This window comes from Myotis davidii, unplaced genomic scaffold (genome assembly GCF_000327345.1).
Source record: "Myotis davidii unplaced genomic scaffold, ASM32734v1 scaffold370, whole genome shotgun sequence".
Taxonomy (NCBI): Eukaryota; Metazoa; Chordata; class Mammalia; order Chiroptera; family Vespertilionidae; genus Myotis; species Myotis davidii.
In genome coordinates, this window is record NW_006288615.1 from 3,750,438 (window position 1) to 3,763,863 (window position 13,426).

A 13,426-nucleotide genomic window follows, 5' to 3' on the forward strand; every position below is an offset into this window, starting at 1 on the left:
GGGGGAGGGTTGGTGGGGCAGGTAAACTCGGAGGCATGAGAACAGGGGAAAGGGAGGTGGGATAAGAGGGGCCTGATGCCAAGCATTCTGTCCAGCATCTGATGTGTATACATTTATAGAAGGTTCCCAATGTTTTAGTTATTTATTACTGTGCAACAAATGACCCTGAGACTTCACAGCTTATAGCTGCATTTGTCCTCTCACGTGGTGACCTCGGGTCAGGAGTCCTGTGGCTCGGGCTCAGGGTCCCACACGAGGCTGCAGCCCAGCTCAAGAAGCGCATCTTCTCGCCACCTGGGCCTTTCCTCGGGCTGCCTGCCAAGTGTCCTCATACGTGGATGACGGCTTCCCCAGAGCAAGGGATCCATGGGAGACAGGAGCCCACTGCCTTTTGTGACCTTGCCTCCTGTGCACACACCATCACATCTATTGTCAGTTAGAAGTGGTCATGAAAACCAGCCCACACTCCACGGGAGGGCGTGAGTTCTGGTGGTGGGGTCACTGAGAGCCATCTGGGAGGTGGACTAGCACATGTTCCTTCAGCTTTCTTGCTTGCAAATTGCTGAGAGCAATAAGGGCTCCTGTCCCATTTGTTGAATTTGACATCCGCCAAAGCAAAGACTCCAACATGGACAAAGACACTGGGCCCTCGCTGGGTCCTTCTGCTGTCCCTTTAGCTGTCTGCAGTGGGCTCATCACCCGGGCACGTCTGGGCACCGTCTTTAGACACCGCAGACTCTCTAACAAGGCACCTGGGATCTGATGTTCTGTCCTGTACCAAATCCAGCCGGCTCATTTCTTTGGCTCAAACACAGGTTCTTGGCTCTGTCTCCCCAGTCCAGGCATGCCAGCCTTCTCTTGGCAACCTGCGAAGGCCTGACTCCTGCCGCAGTAATTAAACTTGACCAAAATAGAGCATGCTATTATTCTACAGCGCAGAGTCCATCTGAATTTGGAGGTTTTATAGATGCATGATTGGTAGTGTTGGGTTTCGAGGTTGGCAGCACTAACTCCCCACGCCAGGGAGAAAGAAGGAACTGGGGAGGTCTGACACCACCTCTCAGGGTACTGTGTGCTTGGCTGCTTTGGTGTGCCGCCACGGGGCCACATCTCCCCCTTTTCTTCTCTGTAGCCTGTGTCTCCCTGCTGGGGTCCAGCCCCAGCGGGTCCAGGGGGCCCCAAAGGTGTGGACGGAGTCGGCGAAGAAGGAATGACACGGAGACAGCGTTCAGTGGATCAGCAGCCTTGCCAGGATCTCTAGCCACAATCTCCAGCCAAGTTCTGTGTCTATGTTTTCTTGCTAGGTTCTCCAGCCACGTTCTCCAGGTTCTCCAGCCAGGTTCTGTAGCCATGTTCTCTCGCTAGGCTCTCCAGCCAGGTTCGGTTTAGGTTCTCCAGCCAGGTTCGGTCGCCAGGTTCTGTAGCCGGGTCCTTCAGCCAGGTTCTGTCTAGGTTCTCCAACCAAGTTCTGTAGCCAGGTTCTGTCCAGGATCTTTTGCCATGTTCTCTCCAGCGAAGTTCTTTGTAGCCAGGTTCTGTGTAGGTTCTGTCTTCTAAGTTCTGTCTCCTAAGTTCTGTGTGTAGGTTCTGTGTTCTAAATTCTGTCTCTTCTAAGTTCTGTCTCTCGGGTCTGTCTCTCTAGGTTCTGACTCCTGTTGTCTTGTTACATCTGTATTTATACCAGTTGATTCCAATCCTATCAATCTCTATTCCAAAGGTTAGGGCGTTTCTTATCTCCATTCCAGGGAGTAAAGATTATGTAGCTTAAGCAGGATTGTTCATAGTTAAAGAGATTAATTACCCGCCTGGCACTTAGTGAAGGGGTTTTATTCCCTCCCTAACTTCAGGGGAAAATCCCTACCTGGGGAAACAACCTTTCTCGGAGAGGTGACCTTGGTTAAAACACAGCGCCAAGAAGGTGAGCAAACATCTTAAGAACAGTATGCCAGGTCCCTTGAAACAGCAAGGATGGACCGGCTCCCGGCATCTCCCCTCCCTTGTTTCCAATATGCAATAGAAACCCAGTATGAGAAACAAGTCATTTCTCCCATGGGTGACATCCTCAACGGTATTGAGCGTGACTATAGTCAGTGTAACAGGAACATTTGGGTGGGAGTTTTTTATGGCAGCTCTTAACATAAGCCAGAGACGGGATAGGGAGATGAAGCTCAGTGAGTGCAAGTTGGACGAAAGCACAACATGATAAAGACCAAGCACAGAGCCCTGTGGGAGCCTGGGGCAGTCCAGAGATAAACACCCAGACTCCTGGGAGGATGGAAGGATGAATGGGTTTCAAGCCTTCAGCTGCCCTTCAGAGGGCTCACCTCAAGCAGGGACCTGGAAGGAGCACGCTTCCCACAGTGACTGAGGCAGGTCCTTAATAAGAACGCCAGAGCTCCAGAGCTCAGTGGTAGAACGTCGACCTATGACCCAGGAGGTCATGGCTCCATCCCGGTCATGGCACATGCCCAGGTTGTGAGCTTGATCCCCAGTGTGGGGCGTGTAGGAGGCATCTAATCAATGATTCTCTCTCCTCATTGATGTTTCTATCTCTCTCTCCCTCCACCTCTAAAATCAATAAAAAAAAAATATTTTTAAAAGAAGGCCAGAGGAATGCTAATGGAACTGAAACATGAATACAAACTCTAAGCACAATATATATGAATCATGTAGTATAAGAATTGCTACTATAGAAAGCCCTGGCTGATGTGGCTCAGTCGATTGGGCATTGTTCTGTGCACCAAAGGGTTGCTGGTTTGATTCCCAGTCAGGGCACATGCCTGAGTTGCAGGATCAATCCCCGGGAGGAGATGTGCAGGAGGCATCCAAGCGGATGTTTCGCTCTCTCCCTTCTTCTGTAAAAATCAATAAAAATATTTTTTTAATAAAAAATTGTAAGAAATCCATTGATTTCTCACAAGTCTGCAGAGTTGGGTAATACTTATAAGTTCCAGGAGCGTTTTTGCTGCTTGGCATTCACCTTATTTTCTTGAACATGCTTTCTCCACGTGGACGAAAAAGGGGTTTCTGGAAAAAAGAGACAAGTCCAGTCCTAGCCAGGGTGGCTCAGTGGATAGAACGTCAGCCTGAGGACTGAAGGGTTCAAGTCCAGTCAAGGTCACAAGCCCGGGCTGTGGGCTTGATCCCCAGTGTGGGGTGTGCAGGAGGCAGTCGATCAATGAGTCCCTCTCATCATTGATGTTTCTGTCTCTTTCTCCCTCTCCCTTCCTCCGTGAAATCAATGAAAATATGTTTTTTAAAAAAAGAGAGAGACAAGTCCAGTGCTGGAAAGTAACCTCACAGGGTGTTTGGATCTTAAATTCCTTACTGGGCATGTCCTGGTGGGCAGTCATGAGCCAAGTCTATAACTTCTTTAGTAAAATGTTTATTTGCCCTAAGCAAGTCCTGACCATTGTTTCCATGCATCCAGGTAAACACCTTTGAAATAACTGCCCTCAAGGGAGCGCATCATCTTGTTAACTGTCCCGTAATCCACTCCCTGCTTTGCTTTCTCCCACCTTCATATAAGTGCATCTGGTACCTTTTTATTGATTAGTCACACTGAGATTGCCATGCTTTTCTAATGGTAGATTAGTTAACTTCAGGGGTCAGTTACTATGAGGAAATAGTGTTATTTGTTGTGGAAGAGAAGGGGCCACATGTTGCCCTGACTAGCTCAGGAAGGCTGCGTGGTGGCCTTGCAAACTCAGGGACCTAAAGAAAGCACAAAGGATGGCCTGAAATTAAAACTTTTGAACTAAAACTAGTTTATGGCAGCTAGTCAGGTTGTAGATTAGATTCTTCCCTGACAAAAGTCAATCTTTACTTTAACTAAGCCCGCCCCTTGTCTTTTGCATCTAAGGTAATGTATCTTTGGAATGTCAGGATAACTTGTAACTTTCCTTTTCTGGACCCCTCAGGGCACAACCAATGCACAGGGTGGAGACCACACATTCCCTCATTGTTATTGTGTTTAATGTTGACTGTTAACGATCCTATGCCCACTTAGGTAAAAGAAGCATCATTTTACTTTTTTTCCAATCCCAGAGGTTTCCTTGCTTTACTTTCTCCCACCTCCCTAATCTATAACCAATGGATTCATGAACCCACTTATGTCTCCTCTTTTTATGGTAATTTATAAAAATAGGTGAAAAACCACCATTCTCTGGAGCATTATCTTAATTCGTTGGGATTCAGCTCCCTGGCAATTGTTGATAGTTTGGCTCAAATAAACTCACAACAATTTTTACAGGTTTGAATGTTTCTTATATTAACACTAGTAGCCCAGTGCACTAGTCCCTCAGCCCAGCCTGCACCCTCTCCAATCTGGGACCCCTCGGGGATGTCCTACTGCCAATCCCTATGGGATCGGGCCTAAACTGGCAGCCGGACATCCCTCTCGCAATCTGGGACTGCTGGCTCCTAACCACTCTGCCTGCCAGCCTGCTCACCCCCAACTGCCCTGCCCCCCAAGCCAGCTGCTCACCCCCAACTGCCTTCCCCTGCTGGCCTGATCTCCCCTAACCGCCTCTGCCTCGGCCCCGTCACCATGGCTTTGTCCGGAAGGACATCCGGAAGGTCTCCCAGTCTAATTAGCATATTACTCTTTTATTAATATAGATTGCCAAACAACATTTTTTTTTTTTTTTTGCCAAACAACATTTTAAGTGTTTGTATTTTCTTTGCCATCTTTTTGCTGGAAAGTCTTAGAAACATGACCTATTGCCTTGATCAATCTACCTTTGAAAAGGGGTTAGTGTATCTACCTCTTGACATTGACAGATTGTCTGAGACAGCTGCTCCTACAACCCATGTACTTGAGTGAATGAATAAGTGAATGAGAAATTACATAAGAAATAAATAGGGCCAGAGAATGGTTGACTTATATCGTTTTATAAAAATTAATAAGTAGGATAAGATTCTCAGTATCCGTGTCCCTTTCATAGGGGCGATCTGCCCATAGACAGAGTCTTCCCTAGAGGAGCAGTTCTGGGTTTACTCTAGGCTAGGACATGTGCAGTCAAGGCCATGGAGCATGACTGGGGTGATGGGGACCAAGCAGGAGTGCATTCAAGCCACACAACTAAGGCCAACAGTGGGCTAAAGGACATTGTGGCTTTCTGGGAAGCTTCCAGGGGACGTGGTTGCTAAATGTCTCTGAGTGACCAAATAAGGAGTTTTCTGATAGAAATCAGCTCTCAGAAGAGGAGAAGTGCTCAATTAATATTCGTTAAATGAATAAACACATAAATGAACGTATTCCCCCAGTTTGCAGGGGTGAAGCACCAGCCAAGAGTAGTGATTTTTGTTTTAGAACAGCTAACCACACAAATGATTAATTCTTCCTATCAATGTATAAATAACAGCCAATCCTGTACAGCAGCTCAGGCTGTGTGCACAGCCCAACTCCAGGGGCACCTTTTACATAGAGGATATGTGAGTGGTGCCCTCTAGAGTTGGGCCCTGGAACCACATCCTAGTGTCCTTGGCTTATGGTTCTCAGACCAGACAGGCCTTGCCAGCGCCTCTGCCCGTGCCCAGGTGGAGGAATGCCAGAGAGGAAACTGATCTTTGATGCTCCCTTTGCTTTTTTATTGCTGAGAGCACTGGGTCTCCTGTCTGACTCCGGGAGGTGGGGAAGTGAGTTATCACCAAAAGGCAGCTGGGCAGGCAAACCCCTCCCAGTTAGAGGCTGCAGAGAGGTTTACCTACCCCAGCAACACTGTGTCCTGGCTTTGCAAGAGCCTGTTCTGCACAGTCCTGAGCCACCATTGGCCAGTCGGCACAGGTGCCTTCAGGAGGTTTTCAACTTCCCAGGTTGCAACCTCCGCCCAGGGAATTTGTATTCATTCATTCTACCCATCCATCCATCCACCCACCCACCTGCCCATTCATTCATCAATCAATCATTTGCAAATATTGAATGCTTCTAGTGTATCAGCTATGTGCTAAGTGCTCAAGAGAAAACAAAACTTGGTATGATCCTGCCATTGAGGAGCCACCATGATGGGAACTGGTCATTCTGCCCAACCTCCTGGAATAGGAGACACAGCGGGGGGGGCGGGGGAGGGGTGCAGGCAGGGGCTGAGGGTCTCTTTACTTCAGCTCCTGCCTTTTCATTTTAAAAAATGTTTTCTATTAATTTTAGGGAGAGAGAGGAAGGGAGAGGAAGAGAGAAACTTGGGACAGGTCCGGGAATCAAACCAGTAACCTTTCGGTGTATGGGACAACACTCAACCAACTGAGTCACACCAGCCAGGGTCTGCCTTTTCATTTTTAAAATAATGGTTAAAAACAAACAAACATGAAAATTAAACTTTTATTATGGAAAATTTCAAACATACACTACAGTAGACAGAAAAGTATAATGAACTCACCGAATACTTTTCACTGACTTCAACAATTAAAGGCTCCCACCTGTAACCAATGGACATAAGACACTGGGGAATAGGGGAGGCTAGGGGACTGTCTAGGGCGGGGAAAAAAATGGACACATATGTAATACCCTTTGTAATAAAAAATAAAATTAAAAAAAAAAAAAGGCTCCCACCTGTCTTCTTTCATCTCTTTCCCCACATACTCCTTCCTGGGCCAGAATTATTTTAAGTAAGCCCCAGACATCATACCATTTTATACAAAATATTTTAGAATGTATCTTTAAAAGATGTGGACTTAAAAATAGCCATAATATCATTAACACTCTTAAAATGAACAATTTCTTAACATCATCAAATAACTGATCCGTGTTCAAATTTCCCTGAAATAGGATTCAAGTAAGGTCTGCATGCAGCCCTTGATATTGCTTTAGTCTCTGTGAATTGCCCCCTCTCTTTCTTGTTTTCTCCTTGCACTTTGATGAGAAATTGAGTCATTCATCCTGTTTGGATTTTGCTGATGGCATCTGCACAGCTTACCCGTTCCTCTCTCCCCTGTGGTTTCCTGTGAATCAGTAGATCTAGAGGCTGGTTAGAGACGGACTGCATTTCTTCAGCTCCCGTATTGCCTCAAATGGCTGAGTGATGGCAGGACCAAAAAATAGCTTTTTTGAGTAAAAGAGGCAGCCCCCAACCAATCTTGCATTTCCAGACTGTAAAGACTAAGATTCTCCTAGTAACAATTCAAACCAACATTTATGAACAACTGATAAGCTGCCCCTGAGGTTATGGTACATGGAACTGGCATATCTCCATAGGAAAACATATAGTTTCCAATACAGAAACTGGTTCTTGCCCTGAGTCAGTATTCAAAGATGCAGTGCACACATGAATGAGTCTTTGGTGGCAATGGCCATTTTGGAGATGGATCCAGGGATAATAGATACAATATTTAATAACCAGGAAGGTCTGGCTTGACCAGCTGGAGCAGAGCTGTGACCTGGCTGCCCCACTGAGTATGAGCCCTGGATGACTCTCATGCCGAAAGCAGGCCTGCCATGCCTGGAAGAGTGAAGAACTGCAACTCCTTTAGGGCATCACCAGGAAAACACAAAGGTATTTTCAGTCTGAAGGTCAGTGGGAAAATATTTTTAAAAGCATCAGCCTGCTTACTTTATGCAGAAAATTGCCCCTTGTGAAATTTTATAATGCAGTTTAATTTTATATAGAAATGCAAATTTTTAACAGCACATGTTAAAGTTCTATTCTTTATTCATATATATCTATAATAATACTAGTAAAAGCATAATATGCTAATTAGACCAGACAGCCGAACAACGTTCTGGACATCATTCTGGATGTCCTTCCAGATGAAGCCATGGTGACAGGGGCTGAGGCAGAGGCAGTTAGGGGTCATCAGGCAGGCAGAATGGTTAGGGGCGATCAGACAGGCAGGTGAACAGTAAAAAAGCCCCCAGCTGGATTGTGAGAGGAGTATCTGACTGCCGGTTTAGGCCCTATCCAGGCTGCGGGATCAGGCCTAAACTGGCAGTCGGACATCCCCTGAGGGGTTCTGGGTTTCAAGAGGGTGCAGGCTAGGCTGAGGGACCCCCCTCCCATGCACAAATTTCATGCACTTGGCCTCTAGAATATATATAATCAATTTGGTATTTTTGTTTATTTATTTTATAATTTTATTAAGTTCAGAGAGGAAGGGAGAGGGAGAGAGAGACAGAAACATCAATGATGAGAGAGAATCATTGATTGGCTGCTTCCTACATACCCCACACTGGGATCGAGCCCCCAACCTGAGCATATGCCTTGACTGGGAATTGAACCATGACTTCCTGATTCATAAAGGTCGATGATCAACCACTGAGCCACGCTGGCTGGGTTCAATTTGGTATTTTTGTGATATGAAATAATTTCTGGGACTAGCACCCTGATTTGTGAAATTGCATCTATAGTAGAGACCCAACTTAGAAACCTTGACTTGAGAGGACCTGTAAGGGACCAGTGTGGCAATGGACTAGGGGTGGGGCCCCCTGTGCCTCTGGGCTTTGCCCTCAGTCAACAGGTTAACAGGAACATCTCCTTCTCACAGCCTAGTTTACTCTGACAATATCCTCCTCTGGGGCTGCCTGGGGTGTAGGAGATCATGGGATGAGGAGTTGAAGCCTCAGGGTTCATGGTCTACTTTCTCACTAGTTGTGCAACCTCAGGCTAGTTACTAACGTTTGTTGGGTCTTAGTTTTCTTATCTGTGAAATAGGCATAACAATAAGAGAATTTAAAGAGATAGTGTACATAAAGGCACTCCACAAATGTTAATTTCCTCCCTGTACTCTTCTTACCTTGAGTACTTCATGACATTCCCTTCTGGCCTGTATAGTTTCTGATGAGAAATCAGGTATCAGCCTATGGGAACTCTTTGTAGGTAACATTTTTCTCCCTCTCTTGCTGCCTTTAAGATTCTCTCTTTGTCTTTAATTTTTGGCATTTTAATTATGATGTCTGGGCATGGGTCTGTTTGGGTTCTTCTTGTTTGGGGTTCTCTGTGCCTCCTTCACTTGTGTGACGTTTTCCTTTACCAGGTTAGGGAAGTTTTCTGCCATTATTTCTTCAAACAAAGAAGGAATGACACGGAGACAGCGTTCAGTTGATCAGCAGCCTAGCCAGGATCTCTAGCCAAGTTCTGGTCAGGATCTCCAGCTCTGGAGAATTCTCTAGTTCTTTCATTTAGGGGTTATTTCTTTGTCTCCTCATTTTAATTGTCTGTTTGGGTTTGTGACTATGTTTTATGTAGATCCTCTACACCTCTCAATCTCTAGTGTAGGACAGTATTAAAAGCTGTTTCTGACAAATTGGATCAGGCAGAGACTCAAAGCCTCCAGAGACCACCTCTGTCTACAGACTAATAGGGTTCGACTTGAATTGCCCCCGGGCAATCATCCTCAGGTGTATCAAGAGTTTTTTCAACAGAGTAGGGTGGTTGCTTCTGCCTGGAGGCTAATTGTTACTTTTAATCTCTTAAGTGGCCTCAGGGCAAGGTGTTTTCCAACAGGTTGTGTCTACTGTCTATGTGGGAAAGTTGTCCTCCACTGTGTGAGGGAATGACTCAGCCCAGGCAACTTGTGGTGCCTGCCTTCTGAGCTTTATCACTCTGAGTCCCCAGTCCTGGATTCTGCTCTCACAGCTTTAGTCCACTTCACCTTCCCTCTGCCAGAGCACAAGGTGGGTGGCTCCACAGGGAATTTTTGTGTGTTGGCCCTTCAAGAGGGTGCCTGAACTTTCAGCTGCCACACCCTGGCAGATAGCACCCCACTGCTTTTCACAGCTAGATGTTATGTTGGTACACTCCTCAGATTTGGTGCTCTCTGCTGGGGAGCCCAGCTTGGGGATTAGATCCCAGAGTTCTCAGTGGCACTCCTCCCCGCAGCTGAGATATCTCTCCGGACTTCAGTTGCTGTCTGTGGGTGTCCAGCCAGCCCTTTTGAGCCTCTGTCCCTCCTGCCAGTCTCTATGCGTCTCCACCTTCGGTCTTTGGATATCAGGGTCCTCTCCTGTGAGTTTTCCATTGATTATTCAGGAAGCCTTTCCATATTTCAGTTGTAATTCCAGCTGGTTCCCAGGAGCATGTCCATGCAGCAGCCACCTACTCTACCGCCATTTTTAATGTTCCCACCAAGTCCCCTTTGTCATTCTCTTATATGGGAGACCCGGACACTACATGAGATATGTTTTGGCTGCCTGGCTCTTCTTCACATACTTTTCAAAGACTCTCCCAAATACAGCTCTCACTGATGAAGTTGTAATGGCCCCATTAATCCTGCCTCCTTTTCTTTTAGCTGATTGGACCAGAGATAAACACTTGACCAAAGGATGGTCAACCAGATTCTTTTCCTTAGAATTTTTCTTTCTCTAAAAGATACAGAAAGAAGTCCCAATTGGCTGTGGTGAGCCAAGCTGAACGGTCACTCTGGCTATGGCTGCCAATCTAGGTCATGTGCAAGTGCACAGACAGAGAGAAATGCTGGTCTGGGGAGAGCAGAACAGAGCGATCCATAAAGAGGGCCCCATGGCCCTGAGAATAGGAGAAAGTGGCTCTGGTACCTGTAAAGCTGGGCTTCTTTTATACTTGGGTTCTGTGGGATTTCAGCATCCTTCACTTGAACAAATTTGAGTAAGTTTCTGATCTCTGTTATCAAAAGCAATTGACCAGTGACTGAGACAAGGATATCTACTCTCATCACTTCTATCCAACATTGTAATAGAAGTCCTCACCAGTTCAATAAAACAAGAAAAAAAAATACAAGGCATGAAGATTAGAAAGGACTAAAACTGTCTTTATTCACAGATGGCATGATTGTTTGTGTGATTAGTAAATCTAAAGGAATAAACAAACAATTAGAACTAATAAATGAACATCAAGATCAAAGGATACTAGGTGGCCATGCAAAAAGTAATTGTTTTTAAGCATCCTACTTATAAACAGTTGAAAATGAAATGAATAAACATCGACTTTAAAATAGGAACAAAAGCATTAGATACTTATGAACAAATGTAATTAGAATATGTGTAAATCCTCTATACTAAAAACAACAAATCATTGCTGGATTAATTTAAATGGAAAGCTAGGATATGTTCATAGATTGAACAATTTAAGGTGCCAATATTCAGATGTCGTTGATCTCCAAATTTATCTCTAGTGACAATGTAATCTTAACCAAAATCCTAACAGACTTTCTTTGGACATTGACGAACTGATTCTAAAATTTATATAGAAATGCAAAAGACTTCAAATAGCCAACAGAATCTTTAAAAAGACAAAGTAGGAGGGTTTCGCTAGCAGATTTTAAGAGTTAGCATAAAGCTATAGTTATTCAAGGCAGTGTGAAATAGGCATAAGTAAAAACAATTAGATCAATGAAACAGAATAGAAGTCTGAAAGACCCACATGTCTGCATCAGTGGATTTTTGAAAAATAATACCAATGCAATTTATTGGGAGGCATGGAAACTCTTTTTAATAAATGACATTAGAGCAAATCTTATGCATGTGGACCACAGACCTAAAAGGGAAAGCTAAAGTATAAACTTCTGTGAGAAAAGCATAGGAGAATATTTTTATAACCTTGAAGTCATCATATATTTCTTTTTAAAATAAAAAATTTTAAATATATATTTTTATTGATTTCAGGGAGGAAGAGAGAGGGAGAGTGAGCTAGAAACAGCAATGATGAGAGAGAATCATTGATCGGCTGCCTCCTACACACCCCTACTGGGGATCGAGCCTGCAATCCAGGCATGTGGCCTTGACCGGAATCGAACCCAGGACCCTTCAGTCTACAGGCTGACACTCTATCCACTGAGCCAAACCAGCTAGGGCCATATATTTCTTAGATAGGTTGGAAAAGAACAAATAATAAAAGGAAAACATTGATAAAGTAGTCTTCAACAAAATTTTAAAAATTCTGCACATTAAAAGACACAAAAGTTAAGAAATAATCTACAGATTGATAGGAGGCATTTGCTATATATATATATCTGACCAAGAACTTATATTCAAGATATATAAGAAATATTGAAAATTAAAATAAAGAAACAATAGGCAAAAGACTTAAATGGGAACTTCACAAAAGAACATGAATGCCAATAAACATATGAAATGGTGCTCAAAATCACTAGTCATCAAGGAAACACAAATTAAAGCCGCAGTGACACACAATATCCTAGAATGGATATAGGTACAAAGACTAACAATCCCAAACACTGGTCAGGATCTGTAGCAACTGCAACCTTGATACCTTGCTGGTAGGAGTATGAAATAGTACAATCATTTTGAGAAATTATTTGCCTGTCTCTAGTAAAGTTAAATATACACCTGTCATAAAACCCAGAGCTTCCACTCCTGTGTACAAACCCAGAGAAATGAGTGCATATATCCATAGAAAGACTCATCTAAATACGTTCATGGCAACTTTATTTATAATAGTCAAAAACTGAAGACCACCCAAATATGTATCAACAGAAGGGTGGATAAGCACATTATGATAATACTTCTCAGCAATAAAAAGAACACACATCCATTAATGAATCTCAAAAATATTGTGTTGAGTAAATAAGTCAGACACAATAGAGTTCATACCGTATGGTCCCATTTATATGAAATTGATGACCTAGCAAGATTAATTTAATGGTGATAAAAGTCAGGAGATGGTTATGTCTGAGAGGGTAGGATATTGACTGGAAAAAGGTGTTAGGAAGCCTCAGGGTAAAACAGAAGTGTTCTATGTCTTGGTCTGGTTGATAGTCAGTGGGTGTATATGTATGTAAAAATTCATTGCTAGAGACAAATTGTGCCCCGCCCCTCTCAAATTCAAACCCTCAATGCGACGATAATTAGGTTTAGATGAGATCATGAGGGTGGGACCCACATAAAGAAAAAAAGAGCTTCTTTCTTTCTCTGTCTGCCATGTGAAGACATAGTGATAAGATGACCATCTGCAAACCAAAAAGAGAGCCCTCCCGAACACTACCATGGTAACACCCTGATTGCTGCCACCTCCCATGTATTCTTCTTTCTTTCTTACTATGGAACCAATTTTTTAGGGGACAGAAACAGACCTGGTTTAAACAACGCATACATTTCCTAGCTTCCCTTGCAGGTGTAGGTGGCCACCATGTGACCCACTTTTGGCCAATGAGATATAAGCACCAATTGTTGGGTGGGCTTCAGGGAAGCTCCTTAAAAGGTCAGACTAGGCTGGCAAATGTCCTCTCTCCTTCTCCCCCCACTTCCCTGGCTTTCCTTTTCTCCTCCACCCGAACTGTGGCTGTGATGGCTGGAACTCTGGCAGTCCTCTTGTCAGATTTCCGAGTAGAAACTAGAACAGTGATGGCGAACCTTTTGAGCTCGGCGTGTCAGCATTTTGAAAAACCCTAACTTAACTCTGGTGCCATGTCACATATAGAAATTTTTTGATATTTGCAACCATAGTAAAACAAAGATTTATAGTTCTGATATTTATTTTATATATTTAAATGCCATTTA

General features: G+C 44.1%; 1 protein-coding gene across 1 annotated transcript in view; it reads right to left on the minus strand.

Annotated features, from left to right (window-relative positions):
* NGEF (neuronal guanine nucleotide exchange factor) overlaps positions 1-13,426 on the minus strand; it is an 82,585-nt gene that overhangs the window by 43,429 nt on the left and 25,730 nt on the right. The gene's annotated exons all lie outside the window — the stretch shown is intronic.